This window comes from Heliconius melpomene, chromosome 8 (genome assembly GCF_056956725.1).
Source record: "Heliconius melpomene rosina isolate 202511_hmr_F chromosome 8, ASM5695672v1, whole genome shotgun sequence".
Lineage (NCBI taxonomy): Eukaryota > Metazoa > Arthropoda > Insecta > Lepidoptera > Nymphalidae > Heliconius > Heliconius melpomene.
This window is the reverse complement of record NC_140396.1, coordinates 4386238-4396631: the sequence shown is the minus strand read 5'-3', so window position 1 is coordinate 4396631 and position 10394 is coordinate 4386238. Positions and strand designations below refer to the sequence as shown.

Genomic DNA, 10394 nt, shown 5'->3' with positions numbered 1-10394 from the left:
CGTCGTCCCTTCTATCTATTGATCTGTGACATATTTATGTCAATACACTTACAATTTCTATTTCTTCCCCCTTCACGCGACACCCTCACATGAGCACGTAATAAAGTTTCGTCAAAATTCAATTTGCTCACCTCCAAACAACGTGTTTTCTCTAAAATTTTGCGCGAACGTCTACGAAAAGCGAAGGTGCGAGATAGTCAATAAATAAGCGATATGGAGCCAATAAATATCGTTTGGTAATCGATTCCAGGCCCGGTCGACTTCCTTAGGAGCTTGGGCGACATACCTACTTGGGAGCCGAGTCCTGTTGCTATATTAAAGTCAAACTACTAATTAGTAGTTTTTCTAAGAGTATTTTTTTAAGAATTTAATTTTAATTCACAATTTAGTTACTTAATGTTTAATAAATAACTTTCTTTATAATATTTCATGTATGCAAGGCACCGTGATAAAATGTTTTTCGATATGAGAAACATTTTATGTAACCGGTATTTAAAGTACAGTAGTAGGATTATGTTTTGATATGGCAATGGTATTATTAGCATTTGCAAATGGCGAAATACTACTGCGACTTAAACAAGCAACCTGTTAGTAGCATTTCTGTTGTATTTTATATTTAGATTTTTATTGTGGTTCAGTTGTTCTCTCTGTTTGAATATTTGGATCTAAAATATGGGAGACAATTTGAAAAGTAGATGCCTCAAATGTCCCCTCGTGAAGATCCTGAAATTAAACCATATAGGTTCCCTAGTCCAGGTCCTACCAATTCACAAGTAAGTAATCATTAAGTAATACTTAACTACTCTAGATAAAGTCATATCTTAAATGTTGTACTTTTTTAGTTGTGAAACTTGGGCCAAGTTTTGCTTCCCCGAAGGCCCGTGGTATTCTATCGATTTTCAGAAAAAAATGTATGGTGAACATAGAATATTATGTTGCCACCATTTTGAAAGGGCTTCGTTTGTCAATTTTATTGAAAAAAAAAATACTGTTTAGAAAAACGGTTCCATTTATTTACAAATTAGTAATCATACATTGGCAATGTATTTTCATCCAATTATATTTTATTTTCAGAATCAGGTAATCAAAGATTTTAATTTTTCCACTAAACAATCAGGGACATTACATTTTCCTGCAAATTTTATACCAGGACCATTGCAAAGAAGGGTATTGACGAGTATTCAAAAGGTAATTCAAGTATATTATTAATTGATACTGGTTCACTTGTAATGACAATATATTTAACTTAAAAAACTATCTTAATAAATAGCCCATCTTATGGTAACAGTGAAAAAACCTAAAACAGATAGATATATATGTAAAAATAAAATATAAAATTTAATTAACAATTTTAAAACATAAACACAGATAAATTTAAAAAAATACTAATAGTTACAACTAAAATTACATTAATCTTAAACAATTTCTTTAATTTTCTTTTAATTGCTTAATCAAGAAGATTCATCTAACAATGATATGTTGATTTTAGTTTCTGTAACCTGACCTTTATTAACTCTTGTTATTTTCAGGATTGCTACCCGGAGAGACAACAGTCACTGCAAATTTAGGATTTATATGTTTAGCTGCTGAAATAGTGATTCTGCAGATCGAAAGAAAGGCAGCCACGCTGTACCAATATGGCTAACAATTCTTAATTTGAAGAAAATGTATGTCTTTTTTTCTCTAACTCAATCATTTGAAGAAAATGTATAACTTTTTTGAAAATTATACATTTGTCATAGCTCTCCCCAATGCAAGCTTTGTGATTCAGTTTTAAAAGTGAAACATACCGATAATATATTATTGTACACTTTTATGGACTTGAAAGAATATGATAATGCTAAAAAGAAGTTAAACTATGTATCTGAAAATTGTATAAGATTTTATGTGTTGAGAACTGTGCCACAATCTGCAATAATTTATACGAAACATTATCATATTCTTTAAACCTCAAAAAACTTGCAATCTGCAAATTGGAAAAAGATGTAAATTTTAGTTTTCTTGCCGAATGTGAGGAACATCTTAAAGAAAATGTTGATTTTATATGTAATAGTGTCTTCCACATAACAGTAAAAAGATTTTGTTTAGTTAAAAATAGACAATTTGCAGATTATCAGAAATTGTTAAAAAGGAAAATAGATATATTAAAAATAAGTAATTGTATATTAATGTTAGATTTAATTTGACCAACACTGTATTAACTTCATTATACCTACTTTATTAATTTTATCTTTGTAATTGTTTAAAAAAAAAAGAAATTCAATAACACAACAATTAAGTACTGCCTACAATCTTATAGGTTAATAAATATATAAATTATTTTTTTTTGCAGATTATGATCTATTTAACTTATAAAAATTAAAATTGTTATTGTTTTTAACATATAAGAGCAAGTTTGTCTTGTAGCAATGTTGTAATCTTTAGCAGTATATTTTAATTGTTTTGCAGAAATACTGTTTGTGTAAATATAATTAAAACAAATGTTTATAAGCAATAAAGAAAATGTAAAATGTTTGTTAGTTTTATTACTGCATTTATTTTTTATTATTGTACTATAAATCATTCAGACTCTTTCAAAATCATTTGGAAGTATTATTATATAATTTAAATAATAATACTTCCAAATGATTTTGAAATAGTCATAATTCTGGCTTTTATAAATAAAATTCTAAAGCCAAATTTTCCCGCTAATAGTTTTGCTGGGCACGCACAGAGATGGCAGCAGCATCGTTTTGTCACCCATTTTTTAGTATGAAGTGAACATTCTTTGAGTAAATGTGTTCTGTGATCGATTCCCAGCTGAGGCGATGTGCAAGGTATCGATGGAACGAAAGTAATAAATAGTGATGGAACAGTCCGGTGTTCGCCGCGCGTTGGCCGCAACCGTCGTAAATTTGAAATGACGGCCTGTTATTCGATGGCAACCGCTAAACATAAATTTCATTATCTGTCCGCGACATCAGCTGTTTACATACTTGCCAGCGACATGGACTTGGAAACTCTAAAACGGAATCTGAAATCAACATATTACTATAGGTTTAGGCTTTAACAAAATTAAATAATATAATTATATCCATACCTATATTATAAATTCGAAAGTAACTCTGTCTGTCTGTCTTTTACGCAATCAGGGCCAAACCGCTAATTTAATTGTGAGAAAATACTCATATACTTAAGGGTCTCGGGATATATACCAATATATTAAAATACTTATTATTTTGACATGCAATTTACTCCGCCATGTTAATAACAACCGTCGCTATGCGATCGTTGCTAAGCAACGATTTGCAAAGTTTGTTGTTAGTTAGAAAACGTCACCCAAAATTAACTTGCTTAACGCATCTCTCTATTGGAAACTGAAAATAATTTCATAAATATATTTAATAAATATTCGTAAATAATAAATTCACAAAGCTAAAACCCAAATAATAAATATATAGAAAACGTTGGAAAAAAAAATGTAAGTCATAAATCGAAAAGAAATATTTCACGGTCCAGTATTCAGACCGCTGCGTTCAACTACAGAACGTACAGAAAGGAAAGGTATAAAAGCTTCACCCTTTCTAAAAACACGTAAATACTAGAGTGGAGCATTCGTTCCGTTCGGTTCGAATGGCGGCACACACACACACACACACACACTCGTACGTACGGGAATAAACGATGTGAAATGGGAAAAAAGTTAAATATGTATGAGTGTGTGTAAATATATAAATCGGTATATAGTGGGTATTTATATATAAAATAGGCAGGAGAGCGCGGGAGGACGGAGATGGGCTCAGTCGCGCGCGATCCGCCCAGCCTCTGCCTCGCATCGTCCGCGGCCTCCGCGCCCGGCTGACGTGCGCTAGTTTAGTATACCGACTTTTTTCACATTAAATCCTGTTTTTTTTAAACTTATGATAAGTTTTAAAACTTTTTTTGGACTTTTTTTTGTATAGTTGTGATTCTGTGTTATGACTTTTGCCGGTGTCGCTCTTTGAGAAAAGTTACGGGAAGTTGGTGAGTGACAAAACTTTCTTCGAACTAATTAAGGTGTTGTTGAACTACTGCTAATAGTTAGACAGGTGTTATATTTGCTGTGTTTTTTTTTTCGTATTGGTAATTTAATTTAATATTCTTATATTCTTAAATATAAATTATTATAATTGATTATATATTATTAAATATATTGTTAAAATTACTTTGTGTATGTTTTTTTTAAATATTAGCAATTAAATTTAATATTCTTAAATATAAATTATTATAATTGATTGTATTTTAAAAAATTAAAACTTTCTAATTAACTTAAAGTTTATTTCAATATAATTTATATTTGTTACGATAAAATGTAAGATAATTGTTATAAAACTAAAATTTTATTCCAATTAATTCATTATAAACTTTTAGAAAATAATAAATATCATAAATATTATTTATTTATATATTTTATTAGTTTTTAGTAATATTGGTCAGTAGTAAAGATATAAATTACACAGCTTCCATCCTACGTCAAACCGGGATAGGATGCAATCATCGCGGTATTAAACAAGGCTTAAGGCTTTGTTTCATATGTCAATGTGACTTTTGAAATATTAAATAAAATTATATATGTACGTAATAATGTGTAAATTAGAATTTGTTCACATTTAGTTTTTGTGTGTTATTTTATGTTAAAAAAAATTTATAAATGTAAATTTGTTTGGTGAAATTTAAAAAAATAATTTCTTTTGGAAATTTTGTATATGACTTTGATTATTGAGGCCGCAGTGGCGCAGCGGCACAAGGGTGTGAGTGTAACGCGACGGTTGTGGGTTCGATCCCCACTCGAGGAAGTGAAATATTTATTTACGTTTATATTTCCATTTCTTCGCTCTGGTGTCGAGGCAAAGGGCGGCGTTGAATTCTACCACTCAACACGCAATGCCTTGAAAATTCGGCGGAAAATTGGGGACGGAGAGTTAACATTACGTTATCTCTGCCTACCCTGCTATATGCGAGATACAGGATGCAGCTGAAAAAATATTACTCATAATTTAATTTCATTATATTAGAAAATTAGATACATGTACAGTATAAATATATAATTTTTTATTTCAAAAACTCATTATCGACTAATATAGCATTGCATAATAAATGAGTGAACAACGAACATTTCAAAAATTAATAATGAACAATTCCTAAAGTGTACTTAAACTTCCTAGACTGGAGTTGCTATCGATTGTTACAAAAATATAGAACTAAGGCTGCGTCGGACTCTAATATATCAGCCTGGGAGTACTAACCCATACTTTATAGTAATAAATAAATTAAATTTATTTTGTACTGTTGTAAGAAAATAAATTACTTATTTTTTTTATATACAAATTCTTATGCTTTTTAGAGTCTAGTTATTACGCAAGGGTGCAAGGGTGTAAGTGGTAACGCGACTGGATGTGGATTCGATCTCCACTCGAAGAAATTAAATATTTATCTACATTTATATTTCCATTTCTTCACTCTGGTACCGAGGATTCGCAGAGTTGATACCCGCCACTCAACGCGCTATACCTCCAGAATTCAGCGGAAAGTGGGGAACGGAGTGTCTTAGCACTCCCTCTTCTGCTATTTGCGGGATATAGCGAGAAATTGATTTTTTTTTATTTTATTTAGAAGTTCTGTTGCTTTTTTATACCTTACCTATATATATTGACCTAATTGTGTGAAACGATGGAACTCCCATTAAAAGCGTTTATCGTTAGCTCCCCAAATCGCCTTCGTTCTACAACGGTTAATGCAGAATAGTTGACATAAAATTCACATAAGAATCTCCTTAGCAGCTTTTGAATGACACGTGTGGCGTACGAAATTTCCTTGCTATTTTGGTTCTATAGAATTTTCTTAAATATAAATATCTATACACATATTAGGGGCCACGAGGCCGACAGGTTGTGAGTTCAATTCTCACTCGAGGAAATGCAATATTTAAAATTTTCATTTCTTCATTTTCCGTCACTCAACACGCAATGCCTTCAGAATTCAGCGGAAAGTGGAAAACGTAGTGTCTCAGCACATTAATAGAACAACAATACTTAAATTTAAACATAAACATTATATATTGGTTAAATAAAACTTCCACCAAATTACTCTTAACAGCTAAGTCTTGTTACACACAAAAAGATATAATATCTCGCGTAATATGTATAACGGTGCAATTTGTTTCGTCGAGCGCAATTTTCGCCTGACAGCTAAATTAGTACAAAGTCCGCAAATAAATGAAACGTCGGTAGTCGCGAATAATAGGCCCGATGCTCGTTTCATAAGGGCCATTGTGAGCAACCACTTTACTTGATCGAATACTGCTTTTAAGAAGAAAGGTCTACTTTACTCAGATGTTCACTAGCTAGAACCTATTTCTATATAGCTATACTTCATTTTCTATCAAAAATTTGAAGAATTAGAAGAATAGGTTGTCGTAATTTTATTTTGTCAGCATTATAGAAATGTAGGCATTATTCTTTGAGTGGGAATCGAACTCACAATCGGTCGTGTTTACAGTCTCTCTCTGTGCCCTCTAAGTCACGATTGGCCCCACTAACTTTAATTACATTCATAATAACAATGTCATTCGACTTTGAGATCATTTTTGGAGACTTTGAGATCATTTTTGGAGGCTTGTATGGGACAATGGGTCACTGTCCTTCGTCATCTAGGGGAGTGTGATATTCCTGCAACGTCTGAACCGATAAGGATAAAGAGGGGTATATTTCAGGGTGACAGTCTGAGTCCTTTATGGTTTTGCCTAGCTCTGAATCCTCTTAGCACTTTGTTAGAGGATTCAGGTTTAGGCTTTCGTCTTCGCCGGGGGGGTAAGGTCATATCTCACTTGCTGTACATGGATGATCTGAAATTATTTGCGTCAAAACGTTCTGATCTTATGCGGCTACTAAAGGTAACTCAAACTTTTAGTAGTGATATAAGAATGGAATTTGGCGTCGATAAATGTGCTAGCATGCATGTAGTGCGGGGGAGTGTGATAAGATCTGATAATATTTGCATTTCAGATTCTGTTTCCTTCAGAACTCTTGGTGAAGGTGACACTTATAAATATCTTGGAATGTCTGAAGCATTGGGTATTGATGAGCGGAGCATAAAGCAATTGGTGAAGGAGCGTTTCTTTAGTCGCCTGAAAAAAGTGCTTGGCAGCCTTTTATCTGGTGGCAACAAGGTGCGTGCTTTCAACGGTTGGGTCATGCCGCTTTTAGCCTATACTTTTGGCATTGTAAGATGGACGCAGACTGAGTTAGACTCCGTAGATCGCCAAATACGTAAATTGTTGACGACATACCGAATGCACCATCCGCGTTCGTCTGTAATGAGACTGTATATCCCGCGTAAGTGTGGAGGTCGTGGCTTTTTGAATGTCAAGAACCTCCATTACCACGAGGTATGCAGTCTTAGAGAATATTTTCTCAAGATTGACGTGGATATGCACAAGAATGTGGTAACAGTTGACAAAGGCCTTACTCCTCTTTCCTTGGGCAAAGAGAACTGGCGTCGGCCTGTAGTATTTACTACTTCTGATCGCATGGCTGTATGGAAGAGCAAGGAGCTGCATGGTAGATTCCATAGAGCCCTAGTGGGCCAGGACGTGGATACTGCTTCATCATTATCTTGGTTACAGTTCGGGGATCTTTTCGGAGAAACTGAAGGTTTTGTCTGTGCAATTATGGACGAAGTTATCAAGACACGGAACTACCAGAGACATATTATGAAAGATGGCACTATCGACATCTGCCGGGCGTGTCATCGACCTGGGGAGTCCCTCAGACATATTGTCACTGGTTGTTCTCATCTTGCTAATGGTGAGTATTTGCATAGACACAATCAAGTAGCCAAGATAATACACCAGCAACTTGCTCTTCAATATGGCCTTGTAGAATTGGAGGTGCCTTACTACAGGTACAATCCCATGCCAGTTCTTGAAAATAGCTGTGCTTTGCTCTACTGGGATCGGTCTATTATTACTGACAGGTATATTGTTGCCAATAGACCTGATATAGTACTAGTAGACCGAGTGGCGCACCGCGCAGTGATTGTTGACGTTACTATCCCACATGATGAAAATCTCGTGAAGGCCGAAAAAGAAAAACAATCTAAATATTTGGACCTAGCCCATGAGATTACCGCCATGTGGGATGTCAATGCGACTATCATTGTGCCGATAGTGGTTTCGGTTAACGGTCTAATAGCGAAAAGCCTCGACCAACACCTTAAGAGGCTATCGCTTAGCTGTTGGATCAAGAACCGGATACAGAAGGCAGTATTACTTGAGACGGCACGTATTGTGCGGAGGTTCCTCTCTCTGGAGCCCTAGCCACCGATGGCTTGGACCCTTGTCCCGCCCTCGGAAGAGTGGTTTTTTTTTATATTTTTAAATGTATCTTTTTTTTTTTTTTTTTTTTTTTTTTATTTTTATAATAATTTATATTTAAAAATGTAAAATTAATTCGCTAATTTAATAAAAGTATATGCATAATGTCATTTCAAAATACCCTATATGAAAATTTCATAATACATAAAATAATTATTCATATTGGAAATTATTTGGGATACTGGAATGTTTTACTTTGCTAAATGCTTGTTTCTATTTTTTTTAAGCTTTACGCTGTATCTCGCATACAGCAGAGTTACAGTAGAGTAGGCGGAGGGAACCTAGTGGTTAGTTCCCCCAATTTCTGGAGGCATTGCATGTTAAGTGGCGGAACTCAACGCCACGCTTGCAAAGTGTCGCCAGAATGAAAAAAAATAGAATATTAATTATTTCATTCCCTCGAGTGGGAACCGAACCCACAACATGTCCCACCCATAGTCACACGCTTGGGCCACGAGTGGCCTCTAATTCTGTTTTTTTTTGTTTTTTCTTATCTAAAATTTTTGTCATAAATAAATATTTGTATTTAAAACTAAAGCTTTGATCAAGGAACGCTTAATTAACAAATACGATATCTCATCAATTTATCTGCTTCAGACATCTTAAGAGTCTAAACAAGACAGCTATAATTATATACAAAAATATACTAGTGCCAAATTTATTGTACATAAATGAAAATATGCATATTTGTAAATAAATTAAAATTTATTATTTGATTCCGTGGCGTAGTGACACAAGCGTATAAACGGACGGACGGTTGTGAGTTCGATTCCTACACTCGGCTAATGAATTTTCATTTATTAATATTTTCAATTCTTTCCCAAAGCTTCGAAAATTCGGTGGAAATTGGGGAACGGAGTGTTTTATCACAAGGTTCCCTCTGCCTACCCTGCTATATGTGGGATAGCTTAACATAATTACCATAAAATAATAAACGAGATAAAAATGAACGATAATAAAATTCCATCATATATAAATTATTATATATATTTCTCTTTAATATATGTATATAACATAGTATGTAAAATAACGTTCACAAAGGCCGGTGATTGTGTGACCCAATTGTATAATAATTATCATATAATTTGGTGGATTGCTGAACATTGAATCGCTTTTCACGAACAATCAATGTAATTTCTTAACAAATACTCACATATATGAAGCGTATACAATAATTATTTTGTTTACGAATTATCTTTAAAAACCATAAAATAATTGAGTTTTTGTTTCACGCTGTATTCCGCACACAGCAGGGAAGGCAGAGAGAACCTAGTGTTAAGACACTCCGTTCCCCACTTTCTGCCGAATTCTGAAGGCATTGCGTGTTGAGTGGCAGAACTCACCGCCGCGTTTTGCCTCGACACCAGAGCGAAAGAAATGGAAATATAAACGTAAATAAATATTTCACTTCCTCAAGTGGGGATCGAACCCACAACCGTCACGTTACAGTCACACTGTTGTGCCGCTGCGCCACGACAACCTCTGTTTATCTCTCTACCTATCTCTTAGTTTATTTCTTGTCATAATTATGATAAAATAAGTTAAATTTATTCGAAATTAAAGTGTATTTGAACTTTCTACGTTAGCAGTAAAGTACTACGACAGTATTACAACATACCCAGTGGGATATTTTATTGTTAATATTTTCTATTTACACAATTGTGGATGTTATTTTTATTTATAAACTAGTTAATTATAAACAGCAAATAAAGTTCGAAAATGTAATAAAATCATCAACGTCATCTGCCCGTTCGCGTAGGTCATACTATGCCGCCCGTAGGCTAGGTCATTTCGAATCAGTGACATCTCCTTAATTATTTATTAGAATGTTATACAGTAAACTATAATTTCAATAGATAAAATGCTATAATGTTTATTTTCATAAGGATGAATATCTAAATGTCGCGATAACGGTTGCGTAGCGACGCGACGGTTGTTATTAACATGGCAGAATAAATTGCATGTCAAATTAAAAAGTACTTTAAAATATATTAATTTATAT

At 33.7% G+C, this 10394-nt stretch overlaps 1 protein-coding gene and 1 long non-coding RNA gene across 6 annotated transcripts in view; both read left to right on the top strand.

Annotated features, from left to right (window-relative positions):
• The first annotated feature begins 250 nt into the window (after nt 1–250).
• Nucleotides 251–2512, top strand: LOC146536762 (uncharacterized). Its single transcript, XR_014878207.1, has 3 exons — nt 251–773; nt 1075–1188; nt 1530–2512. It is a non-coding gene; the product is annotated as an uncharacterized LOC146536762 (long non-coding RNA).
• Nucleotides 2513–3793: 1281 nt separating this feature from the next.
• Nucleotides 3794–10394, top strand: part of LOC146536761 (cell adhesion molecule Dscam2-like) — an 80374-nt gene continuing 73773 nt past the window's right edge. For 3 of the 5 annotated variants that reach the window (XM_085189011.1, XM_085189013.1, XM_085189012.1), the window contains exon 1: nt 3794–4002. The gene's annotated coding sequence lies outside the window, so the exon portion shown is untranslated. The remainder of the gene's footprint in view (nt 4003–10394) is intronic. The other 2 variants (XM_085189014.1, XM_085189009.1) reach the window with 1 other exon arrangement.